Source organism: Girardinichthys multiradiatus, chromosome 11 (genome assembly GCF_021462225.1).
Source record: "Girardinichthys multiradiatus isolate DD_20200921_A chromosome 11, DD_fGirMul_XY1, whole genome shotgun sequence".
Classification (NCBI taxonomy): domain Eukaryota; kingdom Metazoa; phylum Chordata; class Actinopteri; order Cyprinodontiformes; family Goodeidae; genus Girardinichthys; species Girardinichthys multiradiatus.
The window spans coordinates 3,840,261-3,854,189 of NC_061804.1; the positions used below are offsets into that span (position 1 = coordinate 3,840,261).

At 41.5% G+C, this 13,929-nt stretch overlaps 1 long non-coding RNA gene and 5 other non-coding genes across 6 annotated transcripts in view; 1 reads left to right on the forward strand and 5 right to left on the reverse strand.

The window, feature by feature from the left end:
- LOC124875875 overlaps positions 1-9,192 on the reverse strand; it is a 412,032-nt gene extending 402,840 nt beyond the window's left edge. Inside the window, exon 1 of the long non-coding RNA XR_007040157.1 lies at positions 9,104-9,192. This is a non-coding gene — a long non-coding RNA (uncharacterized LOC124875875). The remainder of the gene's footprint in view (positions 1-9,103) is intronic.
- On the forward strand, positions 326-398 carry trnar-ccu. Its single transcript has one exon. It is a non-coding gene; the product is annotated as a tRNA-Arg (tRNA).
- Positions 9,193-10,917: 1,725 nt separating the features above from the next.
- On the reverse strand, positions 10,918-10,990 carry trnar-acg. The gene has a single exon. It is a non-coding gene; the product is annotated as a tRNA-Arg (tRNA).
- Positions 10,991-11,110: 120 nt separating this feature from the next.
- On the reverse strand, positions 11,111-11,183 carry trnam-cau. The gene has a single exon. It is a non-coding gene; the product is annotated as a tRNA-Met (tRNA).
- Positions 11,184-12,431: 1,248 nt separating this feature from the next.
- Positions 12,432-12,504, reverse strand: trnar-acg. The gene has a single exon. It is a non-coding gene; the product is annotated as a tRNA-Arg (tRNA).
- Positions 12,505-12,624: 120 nt separating this feature from the next.
- On the reverse strand, positions 12,625-12,697 carry trnam-cau. Its single transcript has one exon. It is a non-coding gene; the product is annotated as a tRNA-Met (tRNA).
- Positions 12,698-13,929: the final 1,232 nt, after the last annotated feature.

The following is a 13,929-nucleotide window of genomic DNA, read 5'->3' on the forward strand; positions in this document are numbered from 1 at the left end:
GCCACCTGGTCCATTTTAAAGTAGGTTTTTGCAGTTGTCAGTACAAACTCTTTGCTTTTCTTGTGATCTTCTCAAGAGTGCCATTTATTCTTGACATGTTGACAGAACACTAAGTGTTCATCTGGACAGCTGGCTTTTCTGGGTCATTCCATGAACATCTGAGTAGGCTGTTAAATTTCTTTCATGTACGTGATTTAAATAATCTGGCTGCATGACATCTAACAAACTATGCCGCTCAGCTTAGTTTTTTGAAACACGTCTGTTCTTCAATGGCGTGTGGGTGTCTGTGTACCGTCTTCCAAATGACTGCTTTTGAAAGGTTGATGCCCCGGTGGCCTAATGGATAAGGCACTGGCCTCCTAAGCCAGGGATTATGGGTTCAAGTCCCATCTGGGGTGGGTGCATAGTAGCACAGTGTAAGCGTGCTCATCTATAACCAAGAGGTCAATGGATTGAAGACATCCTCTGGTATCCATTGCTCTACTTTTTACAAAGAATTCAGTGCTCCGGATTTAACTCTACTCATATGGCAGAGCTCAGAGACCTAGTCATACTCTTCCTTCCTAAGAATGTGGTTCTCCTGTTCAATGACAATGACAGCTGCTCTTTTAGTTTGCTCTTGGTAGAGTTCGTGCACTCGTAGGTCCACTGGAAAGCATCCCAGCTCCTACTCATCTTGTCATTGTGCTTCTCGCCAAGGAAGAAATCTCCCCATGCCTCAACGAAAACTAAAATGTTTGCAAATACCTGATTTTTCATAGGACCTTAAGATGGTCAATGACTCTAAGATATGAACTGTTGCTTTTACCAACACTTTGAGGTTTAAATCTCGAATCCTCTCATGTAAGTATGTTATTTTATTTCATGTTTGTATAACTGTGATGCTAAAAGACATTTTGCAAGGAAATAAAAGTCCCAGAATCTCAATTAGCATGATAATGTTTGTATTCTGGTTGACACACAGTAGGACCTAGCAAACCAGGTGACTCGGGGCAGGTCTATTCCCTGCATTTGACGGCCAAACCCCATCGCTGGCAAATGCCCTAAGCCTTGCCATTCACTCCTCATCTCCCAGGGCTTTATGGCTCTTTGGTTTGAAGCTCATCTGAAGATAAAATCAGCAGATTTTTAAGAATCAAATGTAATAACGCAATTTTACTGCATTCAACAAAAGAAGTAAAATATCTAATAACTCAAAAAATGTATATGACAGCAATTTTCACAAAATCCAAAGCAAAGCATCATTTTGTGTCACTACTAAATAACAGTTAATAATAACAATAATAATAACAGCACACTTAACTTATAGTGCACTTAATACAAAAAAATATACAAAGTAATGTTAGTGACAATTTTCTACAGTGTCAGTTAGGATTGTATATTAAATCTCAAGAAGAGGACACTTATCTTTGTACATTTTACATGTGTTGGATATGTCGTTATTTAAATAAATTTGCCTCAATGTAAAATGAGAACATCTAATCGACTAGTTATGTGAGTAAATTGAACTGAAATACAATGTATTTTACGGTCACAAGAACAACTTCGTTTCACGAACATAAAACAAAAACAATTAAATATTGGTACTTACAGTAAAGTTGTTTGTTTGCTGTGGGCAGAGGTGACAGCACAATGAAGCGATGTGGAATTTGTCTTTAACGGCACTGGACCAATGAATTCTATTTATTCAACCGTCCTTGCATCTTAATTTCAAACACAAATACTTTAAAGTTATTTTGTTAATCTAAAGAGGCCCGTTCACCTTGATTGGCTGAGCTCCATTGTGACCTCGTACGTGGATTGGTTGAACTCCATTGTGAGCTCGTAGGTGGATTGGCTGTCCTCCATTGTGAACTCGTACGTGGATTGGCTGAGCTCCACTGTGAGCTCGTACGTGGATTGGCTGTCCTCCATTGTGAACTCGTACGTGGATTGGCTCGTAGTGCTTCGCCTTGATTGGCTGATGTCCATTGTGAGCTAGGACGTAGATTCGACGGTCCATTGTGAGACGAAGCGAGATTGGCTGATCCATCCAAAGTGAGAATGGAGAGGCGCGGAGCTCATTGGAGGAGAGTTACAGTCTAACGTGAGCGAGGTAGGCCTCCTAAACCAGGGATTGTGGGTTTAATCCCATCTGGGGTGAGTGCAGAGTAGCACAGCTCATCTATTACCCAGAGAGCCGGGTTTGATCCCACCAAAAGGACATGCGTTCTAAAGCACATGCGTTCTAAAGCACCTTTTTTTTGTTAACTTTTTTGGCCACAAATAAAACATAATATGGTTGCTTATTGTGCATTGTAGACCGTTTTAAAGTATTTTAAGCTACAATTTAGTGCTTCACAAGTGCTATCATAGAGCTGTAAACTGCTAAAATAATGTAATCTAAATATGATTTCTATTTTACACTCAATTAGTTAACCTGGCAGGAGACAGATTGTTCTGTAAATAACAATAACTCTTGCGTGTATATCAAAAAGAGTAACTAAAGCCCACTTGGGCACAATGATCTTGGCTTTATAAAAAATTCTGCATTGAGGACCCAGTATTATCAAATGGGAAATTTGAGCATAAAGCACAGTAAATCTTATGCCAGGTTAATTTAAGTTATCAAAGTTGTTTTGACACCAGAACAGCAGGTGCATGACCTTCAGATAAACCCTTTGTTCTAAGTTTTATGACCAGTCCACTTAAGGTTGTTGACACTTCATTACTGTTTGAAGTACAAGACTTTCAAGGTGTAATGGGCCCCAATGAATGTGCATTTATTGCACATGGATATCTCAATTTATTCATGATGTACAGTATACTGCAACCTATTAGCATGTATGGATCTACTGAATATAGAGTTGTTGTCCCTTTAATATGGTTACCTTCACATAAGCATGCTAGAGCACATTACAGTCACTATCAGCAAATATCTAAACAAAGATAAGCTGAGTAATTTTCATTTGTTATTATTTATTTAAAAACACACACTAACATATATATAAATGAACATATATGCACACACTAACATCATATATATAAATGAACATATATACAAACACTAACATCATATATATAAATTAACATATATACACACACTAACATCATATATATAAATTAACATATATACACACACTAACATCATATATATAAATAAACATATATACACACTCTAACATCATATATATAAATAAACATATATACACACTCTAACATCATATATATATATAAATGAACATATATACACACACACAATAAAATTAGTGTGAAAAAGTACCCAATTGTACTCCCTTATTTTCTCATCCTTCTGAGCCACTGCTCTTTGGTCAGTGTCTCCCTGTTTGGGCAGTAAATCCTGCCTTTGTATTGGCTATGGTCAGTTTCTGTGGTGCGTGGCTCAATGCATTTAGTGCATCTGTTGGATGTGACTGTCCTTGTGTATTTGCGCTTTTCTTTTTGGGTTGTCTCTTGGGTTTGGGTAAGGCCTGTAGGTGTTGTTTTAGAATATGGTGGGCATAAGATGTTTGGTGTAGTGGGGGGTGGCAGCAGAAGCAGTGGCAAATTGTTGCCTGCTGCAGTGGTAGATGGCATGTGGATTGGCATATAAAAAACTGTTGGCTGAGATGCAGGGGGTTTTGGCTGAATGGTTTTCAGCTCAGCTCTGTCTCTGACTGAGTTTTGTTTTTGCCTGGCCAGTGGTGTCAGGTGGCAGGTGTTCATGTTTGTGTGGTGTGAGTTGAGTGGGCCTAGCATTTACTGGGAGCAGTGGTTCACTGGCAATGGGCCGTTCCTGAGGCAGTACCAGCCCTTGCATCAGAATGGCAATATCTTGTGCTTTAAATCTTTTGTTATGCCACTGTATTAAGGTGGTCTGGTTTACAGTGACAAGTTGCAGGGTTGTGTCTTTCATAATAATGCCATTGTTCAAAATTAGCTGTCAAATTTTTTTGTAATCATTTAGAATTTTTGACCCCCTAGAAAAAGTCTGGTGTCCAATTTTTTTGGGGCTACTATGAATGTTGCACAACCTGATAAAGATCATTTCAATAAGTCGGCTGCAATCTGGCCATTGAGCAGCAGAACCAGAAGAACCAAGTACACGCCTTTTTTGCTTTCAACTCCTGCATAAACATCCTTCTTTTTGGGTGACCTAAATCGACCAGTGAGCAGTCGTTCCTGACGTCATGCAGCATACAAAATCCGGTCTTTATCATTTTGCTCCAATTTTTGCCAAAGACCCACAATGGTGTTGGCCTGCTGGTTGGTAAGAGTTAGGCCTTTTTCCTTTCGTAGCTCCACCAAGTACTCCGCAAGCACATCAACACGATCCATTCCTGCCCTACTGTATTCATCCACGGCCTATGGAGAAATATTGCATTAAGTTTTAAATATCTCAAAAAGCTGAAACATCCTTAATTTTTAAAGCACACTGATATTTAACTTACAACTTGCTCCGAAGATGTAGTTTGCCCAGGTAACCCCGACGAAACAGTGGACTGGACCACAGCAGACGACGCAGGCTGGAGCCCCGGCAGGTGAGTGGATTGTACCACAGCGGAGGACGCAGGCTGGAACCCCGGCAGGTGAGGGGATTGGACCACAGCGGAGGACGCAGGCTGGAGCCTAGGCAGGTGCGGGGACTCCGCAGTGGGTGGAGCAGGCTGAGGTATAGGGTGGTGGTCAGGAAGCACTGAGATCACATTGGATGTGTCCAGAAGTAAATCTGCAAGTGAAACCTCAATACTCTCAAGTTCCTCAAAGCCCTCATTGGCCTCTACTGGCTGTTGTACTTCTATTTGCTCCAGCAATGCATCTGCCTCCTCAGAATTTGGTGCCATATCCTGCAGTGGCTCATTATTCTGCCTCAGCAGGTACTGCACTCCTATCAGTTCACCTGAAATTGCACAACCAATTTTGGATTACAAAAAAAAGAAAACAGCAGAGAATTAAATACAGGACAATGAGCATAAAACATACAGTATTGAATACCTGAGTATTTTGCAGGCGGTATAAAAGAGGGAACCAGCTTTTTGCCAAAAACCCTCTCATAATCGGTGTTCACACTATGAACCAGTTCACCAGAGTAGGTGCGCAAACCAGAGGTTTCTGTCTCTACAGCAGCAGTTGCCCTGTTGTGGTTCCAGCGATGTAGCCCTTCCAAAAGGTAGATCTGGAAGTTAAGGGAGTTGGCACTGTTTCCTGGAATGAATACCAAACATTAGAAAGGGATAAAGTACAGTATTTGTTGTTAACTTAAGCAGCAATATTAAATTGCATGTACCTGGAATGAACTGGTTTAAGTGGCAGTGGAAAGACTCCAAAGATGTTGAACCTCTGGCACAGCGCAGGGTCTGCAGCTGGACTCCTCCCTTAATGATGGTGCCAGTTTGTGTGTACAGCGCGACATCAGGTGGGTCCTGAATGCACTTCACATGCCTCTTCTGAACAAACCAGATGTGCTGCATTCGGATGGGGTCCAGAAGAGGAACACCAAGCGAATCCTTTCCCCTGTCACTGATGAGCTGATCCAACAGCTGGGATCTAGTTGCTTCTCAGTCAGAGCTGTCCAGCCATGCCCTTTAAGCTGTGCCCTCTTTGCCTCTCTCAGTTTATTAACATCAGCAGCATCCCACTCAAAAATACATGCCGACATACGAGCCATGAAAGTAGGGTACAGCTGGTGTGCGTCAGTGGTGCATCCCACAGCCAGGCGTCGCATAAAGTGCCAGATGTCAAGGCGAACAATCAAGTTAGGCCATTCACTAAATCTTGCCTTCAATTTGGTCTCACCCACTTCCTTGCAGCAGCCACAGTCCACATAGAGTGCAACAGGAGGGTCCACACCTGCAGCTTTATACCTGTCAACCAAGCCGCCAGCCATGAGGTCCAAACCTGGTCCCTCCCCAGCAGTCAAGACACTGATGAGAACTTGACCCATCTCATTGCCAACTGAAGTCAGCCACTGTGCTGTGCCTTTTGCCGGTCCTGAGAGCTTCTTGGTGATCTAAAACAAATTTTTAATATTTACATGGTCAACCAATAGTAGTTTCACCTTAAATAGTTATATGATTATACAACAAAATTTTAAGATGTACCTTCCTGGTGGAATAAAGTTTTAAGATGGATCCATAAGTGGAGGTGATACTAGCCTTGATATCCTCCAGCCTGTAAAGTATATCTTGGCTCTACACCACTGAAAGCCACTTATAGGTAGGCAGTGCCACAGGTTTAGGGGGCTCTTCAAAGGTTGGTGGCAACAGGCAACTTTTGCTGATAAAGGCAGCACACTCTTTGGTATAACACGCCACCCTTTTCATCCACTCCTCACTATGGTTCTCTTTCAGCTGGCCAATAAGTCGGACTGGTCCATTCCCCAGACCTCGTTCCCGTAAGAGGCGTATCACCCTGATGTCACAGGCAAAAATTAAATCAAACAAAAGCAGCAACATACTGGCGCGTAAGAATGACTCTGAACTCAGAGCGATGGGCCATGTCCAGCTGCTCAAGAATTTCCCTATTCCAAGACAGGTAGCTCCGGCGGCACTTTGAGCATATCAATGTCTCTGTGACCAGGTTGTAAAAGCCGTCAATATCAAGCACCTGCCGCACCCGCCTGTGAAGACCTCCACTGCTCAGAGGGTGCTTACAGGCTTGGTCAGTGCAAAGGAGCCGAACCTTCCACAGCCTGTATGGCATCCACAGCAGTAAGGGATGGGCAAAAAACCTGGCCGATGTTGGGGCCTGGTGGTAAATGAGAGACGGCTGAGGGGGAAAATACCACAGCTGGAGATGGTCCTGGAGTTCCAGGTTCCCTTTGGCACAAACTCTAAACAAGGCTGTTGAAACCCACTGGTGATCCTCCTCTGGCATGGTCTTAGGCCACAGAAGTGGGAGCCCAGCAGTGTTCTGAGGCTGGAATGGGTTATTCAGACAGAGAAAAGGCCAAATCAAATGTAGAATAAAATTATGATTCAAACATAGAGACAATATTAAAGAAAAATGTTTAACTGCATTCACTCCTGAACTCTGCTCCTCCACTGGCCATTGTCGTTTGGGAGCCGGTAATGGAGGAGCAAGAAAAAAGGTCTCTGCACTTTGAGGCTGGAGAGATGTTGTGAAGAGAACCACCTGCTGGCACTGGATCCACACAAGAATGGGCTGCTGTACTTGTACAAGCACGTGTTGCATTCGTCTGAAAATACAAGGTCAAAAGAACACTTTGATAAAATTGGAATTTCTTAAGATTTAGAATAGTAATAATGATAATAATAATAAATATATTTCAGTACTCACATGAGTTTTTCGTGCATCATTTATATTTGGCTTTGCATTCTCCACATGCCTTCCACCAAATCTGGACCTTTCAAACTTTAGAAAGGTATAAATATGACAATTGTGACTCAAAACAGGAGTAAAACAGACTTTAAAACAGGAGCAATCATATTTACTGAAGAAAGGGTGAGTTTTGGCCTTTTTGCCAGAGTTCCAGGTGTGTTGTAACCCGTGGGGTATTTGACTGGAGCAGCAGTCTGGAGCTGAAATATGACAAAAGTACAGGTTATTGCCATTATGAATTCTCATTCACATAAAGCAATAACATTCACCTACCATAATGGAACTATTTTGACTGTTAGTTGATTGAGCTGCACTGCTTGTGGGTCTAGATGAGGCTGTAGGCACCTGTTGCAGAACATGTATATAAACAGGAGCATTCCCAAAACTTTTGAGAAAGAGATAGATAATAGCCAAAATCATCAGTGATTTAAAGGAAGCAGAATACTACTGCTCAATACTATGTTAATACTATAATTAAGGAAAGCAGGGAAGGGGATCTCTTCTGTACAGTGCTTTTCACAAGACATCCCAAAGTGCTTCACCAGGGTGAGGGGATTTTATTCATTCACTCAGTGGTGGTTGTCAGCATGTAGCCACAGTTGTCCTTAGAGGTGGAGTGACAGAAACACAGTTGCAAAAGCATGCGCCAATGGACCCTCCAATCACCAACAACCACTCACACACTTCATTCATAATGAAGAATCAATAAGAACCCATTTAATGCAAATGATGTGACCGATTAAGAGGTTTTTTGTTTTGTTTTTTATTATATTAGTGATGAAGTTAGTTTAAACCTTATGACCTTCTTTTACCTGCTAATCCTTTTCCTCTGCTGTGGAACAGACCTGTTGCCAGAGCAGCTCAGAAATAAACAACAAAAAGTCCAAGAATACATTATGAGAAAGAAATGCATCTTTACACTGTATGCATACTGCATCAACTGTAGTTAAAAAAAGGCCCAAATTTGGCTTACCTTAGGAAGATGAAACCCACACAAACACCCTTGTGGCTGGGAGAAAAGTGTCTGCTGGCCTCTCAGCAGTAGTGGGCACTTCTCTATCTGTAAACAGAGCACAAGATGAACTTGACTACCTCTAAATATACAGTCGGTCTTAAAACATAATTTGTCGTTTTATGCTCATACATGCGTGATGTACAATATGTCAACCATTTGTAAACTAGATTAAAAATAAAATGTATTTATTTGGATTACTTCTGTTGCCTTGTGGCAGGTCGGTTACCTGCATCTGATGGCCAGACACCAGTGGAGGCAAAAGACCTCAGTCTAGAGAACCACTCGTTATCATCCATAGCCTTGTGGCTGGAGTTTTGTTTAGACATTTTCTGTAATGACAGATAAGCAATTTTATTCATATTGCATTTACATAAACTCATCACAGCAAGTACCCAAAAGGGTGGATTACAAAGACATATATGCAACACAATATAAAACACCTATTCATACTAAAAACCAGGGCTTGATATCAGCACTGAAATAAAATAAAAATAAACACATATCCTTATAGATTCTATGGTGTTTCCCTATAAAATAAATAATTTTCTTTTTACTCTTGGATGAACATGGTAGCAACACATGCTAAGTTGTATTTGTTGAGATGGTAAAGCATTACATTTGTTTTAGATTGCATTAATATGAACCTGACAGTTTGTCAACTGGACTGCTTTAGTTAACTACGGACAACTTTAGCGGCAACAAACAGGATAATTATATCGTATATAATAAAAATAACAGAATATTCAACAATGCATGCAAAAGTCTTACCCAAACCGACGACAGAACACCAACAATGAGCTCTGGTCATCAAGTTGCCGGTACCGGGTAGGCGGGACATTTAAGATTCTGCTCCCCCCAGTGATTGGCCGCCCAAAAGATTGAAGCGTTCCAGTGATTGGCTAACACAAAGATTGATTTCGCCCTGCGATTGGCCGTCCAAATATTGACCAGTCTCGGTGATAGGCTATTCAATTATTGACCAGGTCATCTGATTAGCGAGTGAAAGATTGAATCCCAATGGCTATTGGTCACCATTTACAGACCCTCGCTCGATAAGGCACTGGCCTCCTGAGCCAGGGATTGTGGGTTCAAGTCCCATCTGGAGTGGGTGCAGAGTAGGACAGTGTAAGCAGGCTCATCTATAACCCAGAGGTCAATGGATTGAAGACATCCTCTGGTATCCATTGCTCTATTTTTTACAAAGAATTCAGTGCTCCGGATTTAACTCTGCTCATATGGCAGAACTCAGAGACCTAGTCATGCTCTTCCTTCCTAAGGATGTGGTTCTTCTCTCCTGTTCAATGACAATGACAGCTGCTCTTTTAGTTTGCCCTTGGTAGAGTGTGAGCACTCGTAGATCCACTGGAAAGCATCCCGGCTCCTACTCATCTTGTCATTGTGCTTCTCGCCAAAGAAGAAATCTCCCCACGCCTCAACGAAAACTGAAATGTTTGCAAAGAACTGATTTTTCATAGGACCTTAAGATGGTCAATGACTCTAAGACATGAACAGTTGCTTTTACCAACACTTTGAGGTTTAAATCTCAAATCCTCCCATGTAAGTATGTTACTTTATTTCATGTTTTTATAACTGTGATGCTAAAAGACATTTTGCAATGGAATAAAAGTCCCAAAAGATGGTCAATGACTCTAAGACATGAACAGTTGCTTTTACCAACACTTTGAGGTTTAAATCTCAAATCCTCCCATGTAAGTATGTTACTTTATTTCATGTTTGTATAACTGTGATGCTAAAAGACATTTTACGAGGAAATAAAAGTCCCAGAATCTCAATAAGCATGATAATGTTTGTATTCTGGTTGACACACAGTAGGACCTAGCAAACCAGGTGACGGAAATAAAAAACCATGAGACTTTTTGAAACTATGAACAGCGTTGAGGGACAGTTTGTGTTTAAGAATGACAAGTGTAGAGTAAAGGTGAATGCTTCCATGCAAGGGAGTCATTTGAACATTTTTCAATGCAACACACCAGAGCTTCTAACATTCTCATTTCATGTATGCATGGACCCTTATGCTTATATGCTATGGCTGATACACTGAACCCAAAGAGTTGTTGAAGTCAAGAGCAAGCAATTGATCTACCCATTCAGAAGATGGACCACTTGGGTATGTGCCACTTATTAATAGTTGAGCCACCTGACCGATATGTATGGTGTTTTGGTCTCAGATATTTAGGCAGTGAATGGCTGTGAAACTGACTTGGAAGGAGAGCCCAGATTGCACTGTAGATGCGGCCTAGAGCATATCTAAAGCCACCTAATCTGTTTTAATGTAGGTTTTGCAGTTGTCAGTACAAACTCTGCTTTTCTCCTCAAGAGTGCCATTTCTTCTTGATGGACAACACAGTGTTGATCTGGACATTTGTCATTTCTGGGTCATGCCATGTACATCTGAGTAGGCTGTTTAATTTCATTCAAGTACAAATTTAAACTATCCTGGCTTCATAATATTGTAGATGGGACAAGGTTCTTCTCCCTTCTTTACTCAGGAATAAAGTCCTTATGTCAAGGAGAACACTGTTTCCAGGAGTTAGGATTTAGATTCAGGGTGAAAATAAGCTCGAGCTAGCCAGGAGTCGAACCTAGATTCTTCTGATCCGTAGTCAGACGCGTTATCCATTGCGCCACTAGCCCTTGCAATGTCAGTTTTGTCATGGTCACTGTGTCAGATCTTGACTAATGTGGTGCCGCAGCGCATAAGGCCGTGCAAGTTGCCAACTAAGAGGAGTGGGGGAAAAAAAAGATCAAAACCGATGCCCCGTGTGAGGCTCGAACTCACGACCTTCAGATTATGAGACTGACGCGCTGCCTACTGCGCCAACGAGGCTCGGGAGCACCCTCGGGATGGTTCCATGTGTGATACAAAACCACCATATAGGGTTTTGACCATTTTTGTTATAGCTATGGTTGCGCTCATGTCATCACATGACTGGCGAGTCCACCACTTCCTGAATACACAGTCTTAAGACTTCAACAGATGGGTATTTCTTTATTTCTCAAGTTATACATTTTTTGCTAATCCTACTTTGTCATCCAAATTTGTGGAATGTCACAGCAATTGCAGAGTTTAGTCAGAAATCTACCCGCACCTCCAGGAAAACCAAAACTCTTGCAACGGCCTGATTTTCACAGGACCTTGAGATGTTTAATTACTCTAGGACATGGACGATTGATTTTACCAGCACTTTGTGCATTAAATCTCAAAACCTCCCATGTAAGTATCTCATTTCATTCAATGTTGGTATAACTGTGATACAAAAAGACATTTTGCAAGGAAATAAATGTCCATAAAGCTCAATTAGCATGGTAATATTTGTATTCTGGTTGTACCTAGTAAACCAGGTGACGGTAATGACAAACCATGAGTCTTTCTGAAACTATGAACAGCGTTGAGGCACAGTTTGCATTTAAGAATGACATGTGTAGAGTGAAGGAGAATTCTGCCATGCAAGGGAGCCATTAGAAAATTTTTCAACGTAACACACAGGACTTCTAATATTCTAATATCATTTCTACGTTGAGCCTCATGATTATATGCTATGGTTGATACACTGAACTTTAAGAGTTGTTGATGTCAAGTGTGAGCAATTGATCTACCCATTCAGAAGATGGAGCACCTGGGTATTTGCCACTTGTTAGTCGTTGGCCCACCTGACCCATATTTATAGTGTTTTGGTCGCAGATATTTAGGGTGTGAATGGCTGTGAAACTGACTTGGAAGGAGAGCTTAGACAGTACTGTAGATGCTACCTAGAGCATATCTAAAGCCACCTGGTCCGTTTTAATGTAGGTTTTGCAGTCGTCAGTACAAACTCTGCTTTTCTCCTCAAGAGTGCCATTTCTTCTTGATGGACAACACAGTGTTGATCTGGACATTTGTCATTTCTGGGTCATGCCATGTACATCTGAGTAGGCTGTTTAATTTCATTCAAGTACAAATTTAAACTATCCTGGCTTCATAATATTGTAGATGGGACAAGGTTCTTCTCCCTTCTTTACTCAGGAATAAAGTCCTTATGTCAAGGAGAACACTGTTTCCAGGAGTTAGGATTTAGATTCAGGGTGAAAATAAGCTCGAGCTAGCCAGGAGTCGAACCTAGATTCTTCTGATCCGTAGTCAGATGCGTTATCCATTGCGCCACTAGCCCTTGCAATGTCAGTTTTGTCATGGTCACTGTGTCAGATCTTGACTAATGTGGTGCCGCAGCGCATAAGGCCGTGCAAGTTGCCAACTAAGAGGAGTGGGGGAAAAAAAAGATCAAAACCGATGACCCGTGTGAGGCTCGAACTCACGACCTTCAGATTATGAGACTGACGCGCTGCCTACTGCGCCAACGAGGCTCAGGAGCACCCTCGGGATGGTTCCATGTGTGATACAAAACCACCATATAGGGTTTTGACCATTTTTGTTGTAGCTATGGTTGCGCTCATGTCATCACATGACTGGCGAGTCCACCACTTCCTGAATACACAGTCTTAAGACTTCAACAGATGGGTATTTCTTTATTTCTCAAGTTATACATTTTTTGCTAATCCTACTTTGTCATCCAAATTTGTGGAATGTCACAGCAATTGCAGAGTTTAGTCAGAAATCTACCCGCACCTCCAGGAAAACCAAAACTCTTGCAACGGCCTGATTTTCACAGGACCTTGAGATGTTTAATTACTCTAGGACATGGACGATTGATTTTACCAGCACTTTGTGCATTAAATCTCAAAACCTCCCATGTAAGTATCTCATTTCATTCAATGTTCGTATAACTGTGATGCAAAAAGACATTTTGCAAGGAAATAAATGTCCATAAAGCTCAATTAGCATGGTAATATTTGTATTCTGGTTGTACCTAGTAAACCAGGTGACGGTAATGACAAACCATGAGTCTTTCTGAAACTATGAACAGCGTTGAGGCACAGTTTGCATTTAAGAATGACATGTGTAGAGTGAAGGTGAATTCTGCCATGCAAGGGAGCCATTAGAAAATTTTTCAACGTAACACACCAGGACTTCTAATATTCTAATATCATTTCTACGTTGAGCCTCATGATTATATGCTATGGTTGATACACTGAACTTTAAGAGTTGTTGATGTCAAGTGTGAGCAATTGATCTACCCATTCAGAAGATGGAGCACCTGGGTATTTGCCACTTGTTAGTCGTTGGCCCACCTGACCCATATTTATAGTGTTTTGGTCGCAGATATTTAGGGTGTGAATGGCTGTGAAACTGACTTGGAAGGAGAGCTTAGACAGTACTGTAGATGCTACCTAGAGCATATCTAAAGCCACCTGGTCCGTTTTAATGTAGGTTTTTGCAGTTGTCAGTACAAACTCTGCTTTTCTTGTTTTCTCCTCAAGAGTGCCATTTCTTCTTGATGGACAACAGAGTGTTGATCTGGACAGCTGTCCTTTCTGGGTCATGCCATGTACATCTGGTCTTTGTGCTTTATGCCAAGGTAGAAATGTCTCCACTGTCAAGGAAACCTAAAATGCTTGCAACAGCCTGATATTTCACAGGACTTTAAGATGTTCAACAACTCCTAAGACAGCAAAAGTTGCTTTTACCAGCACTTTGT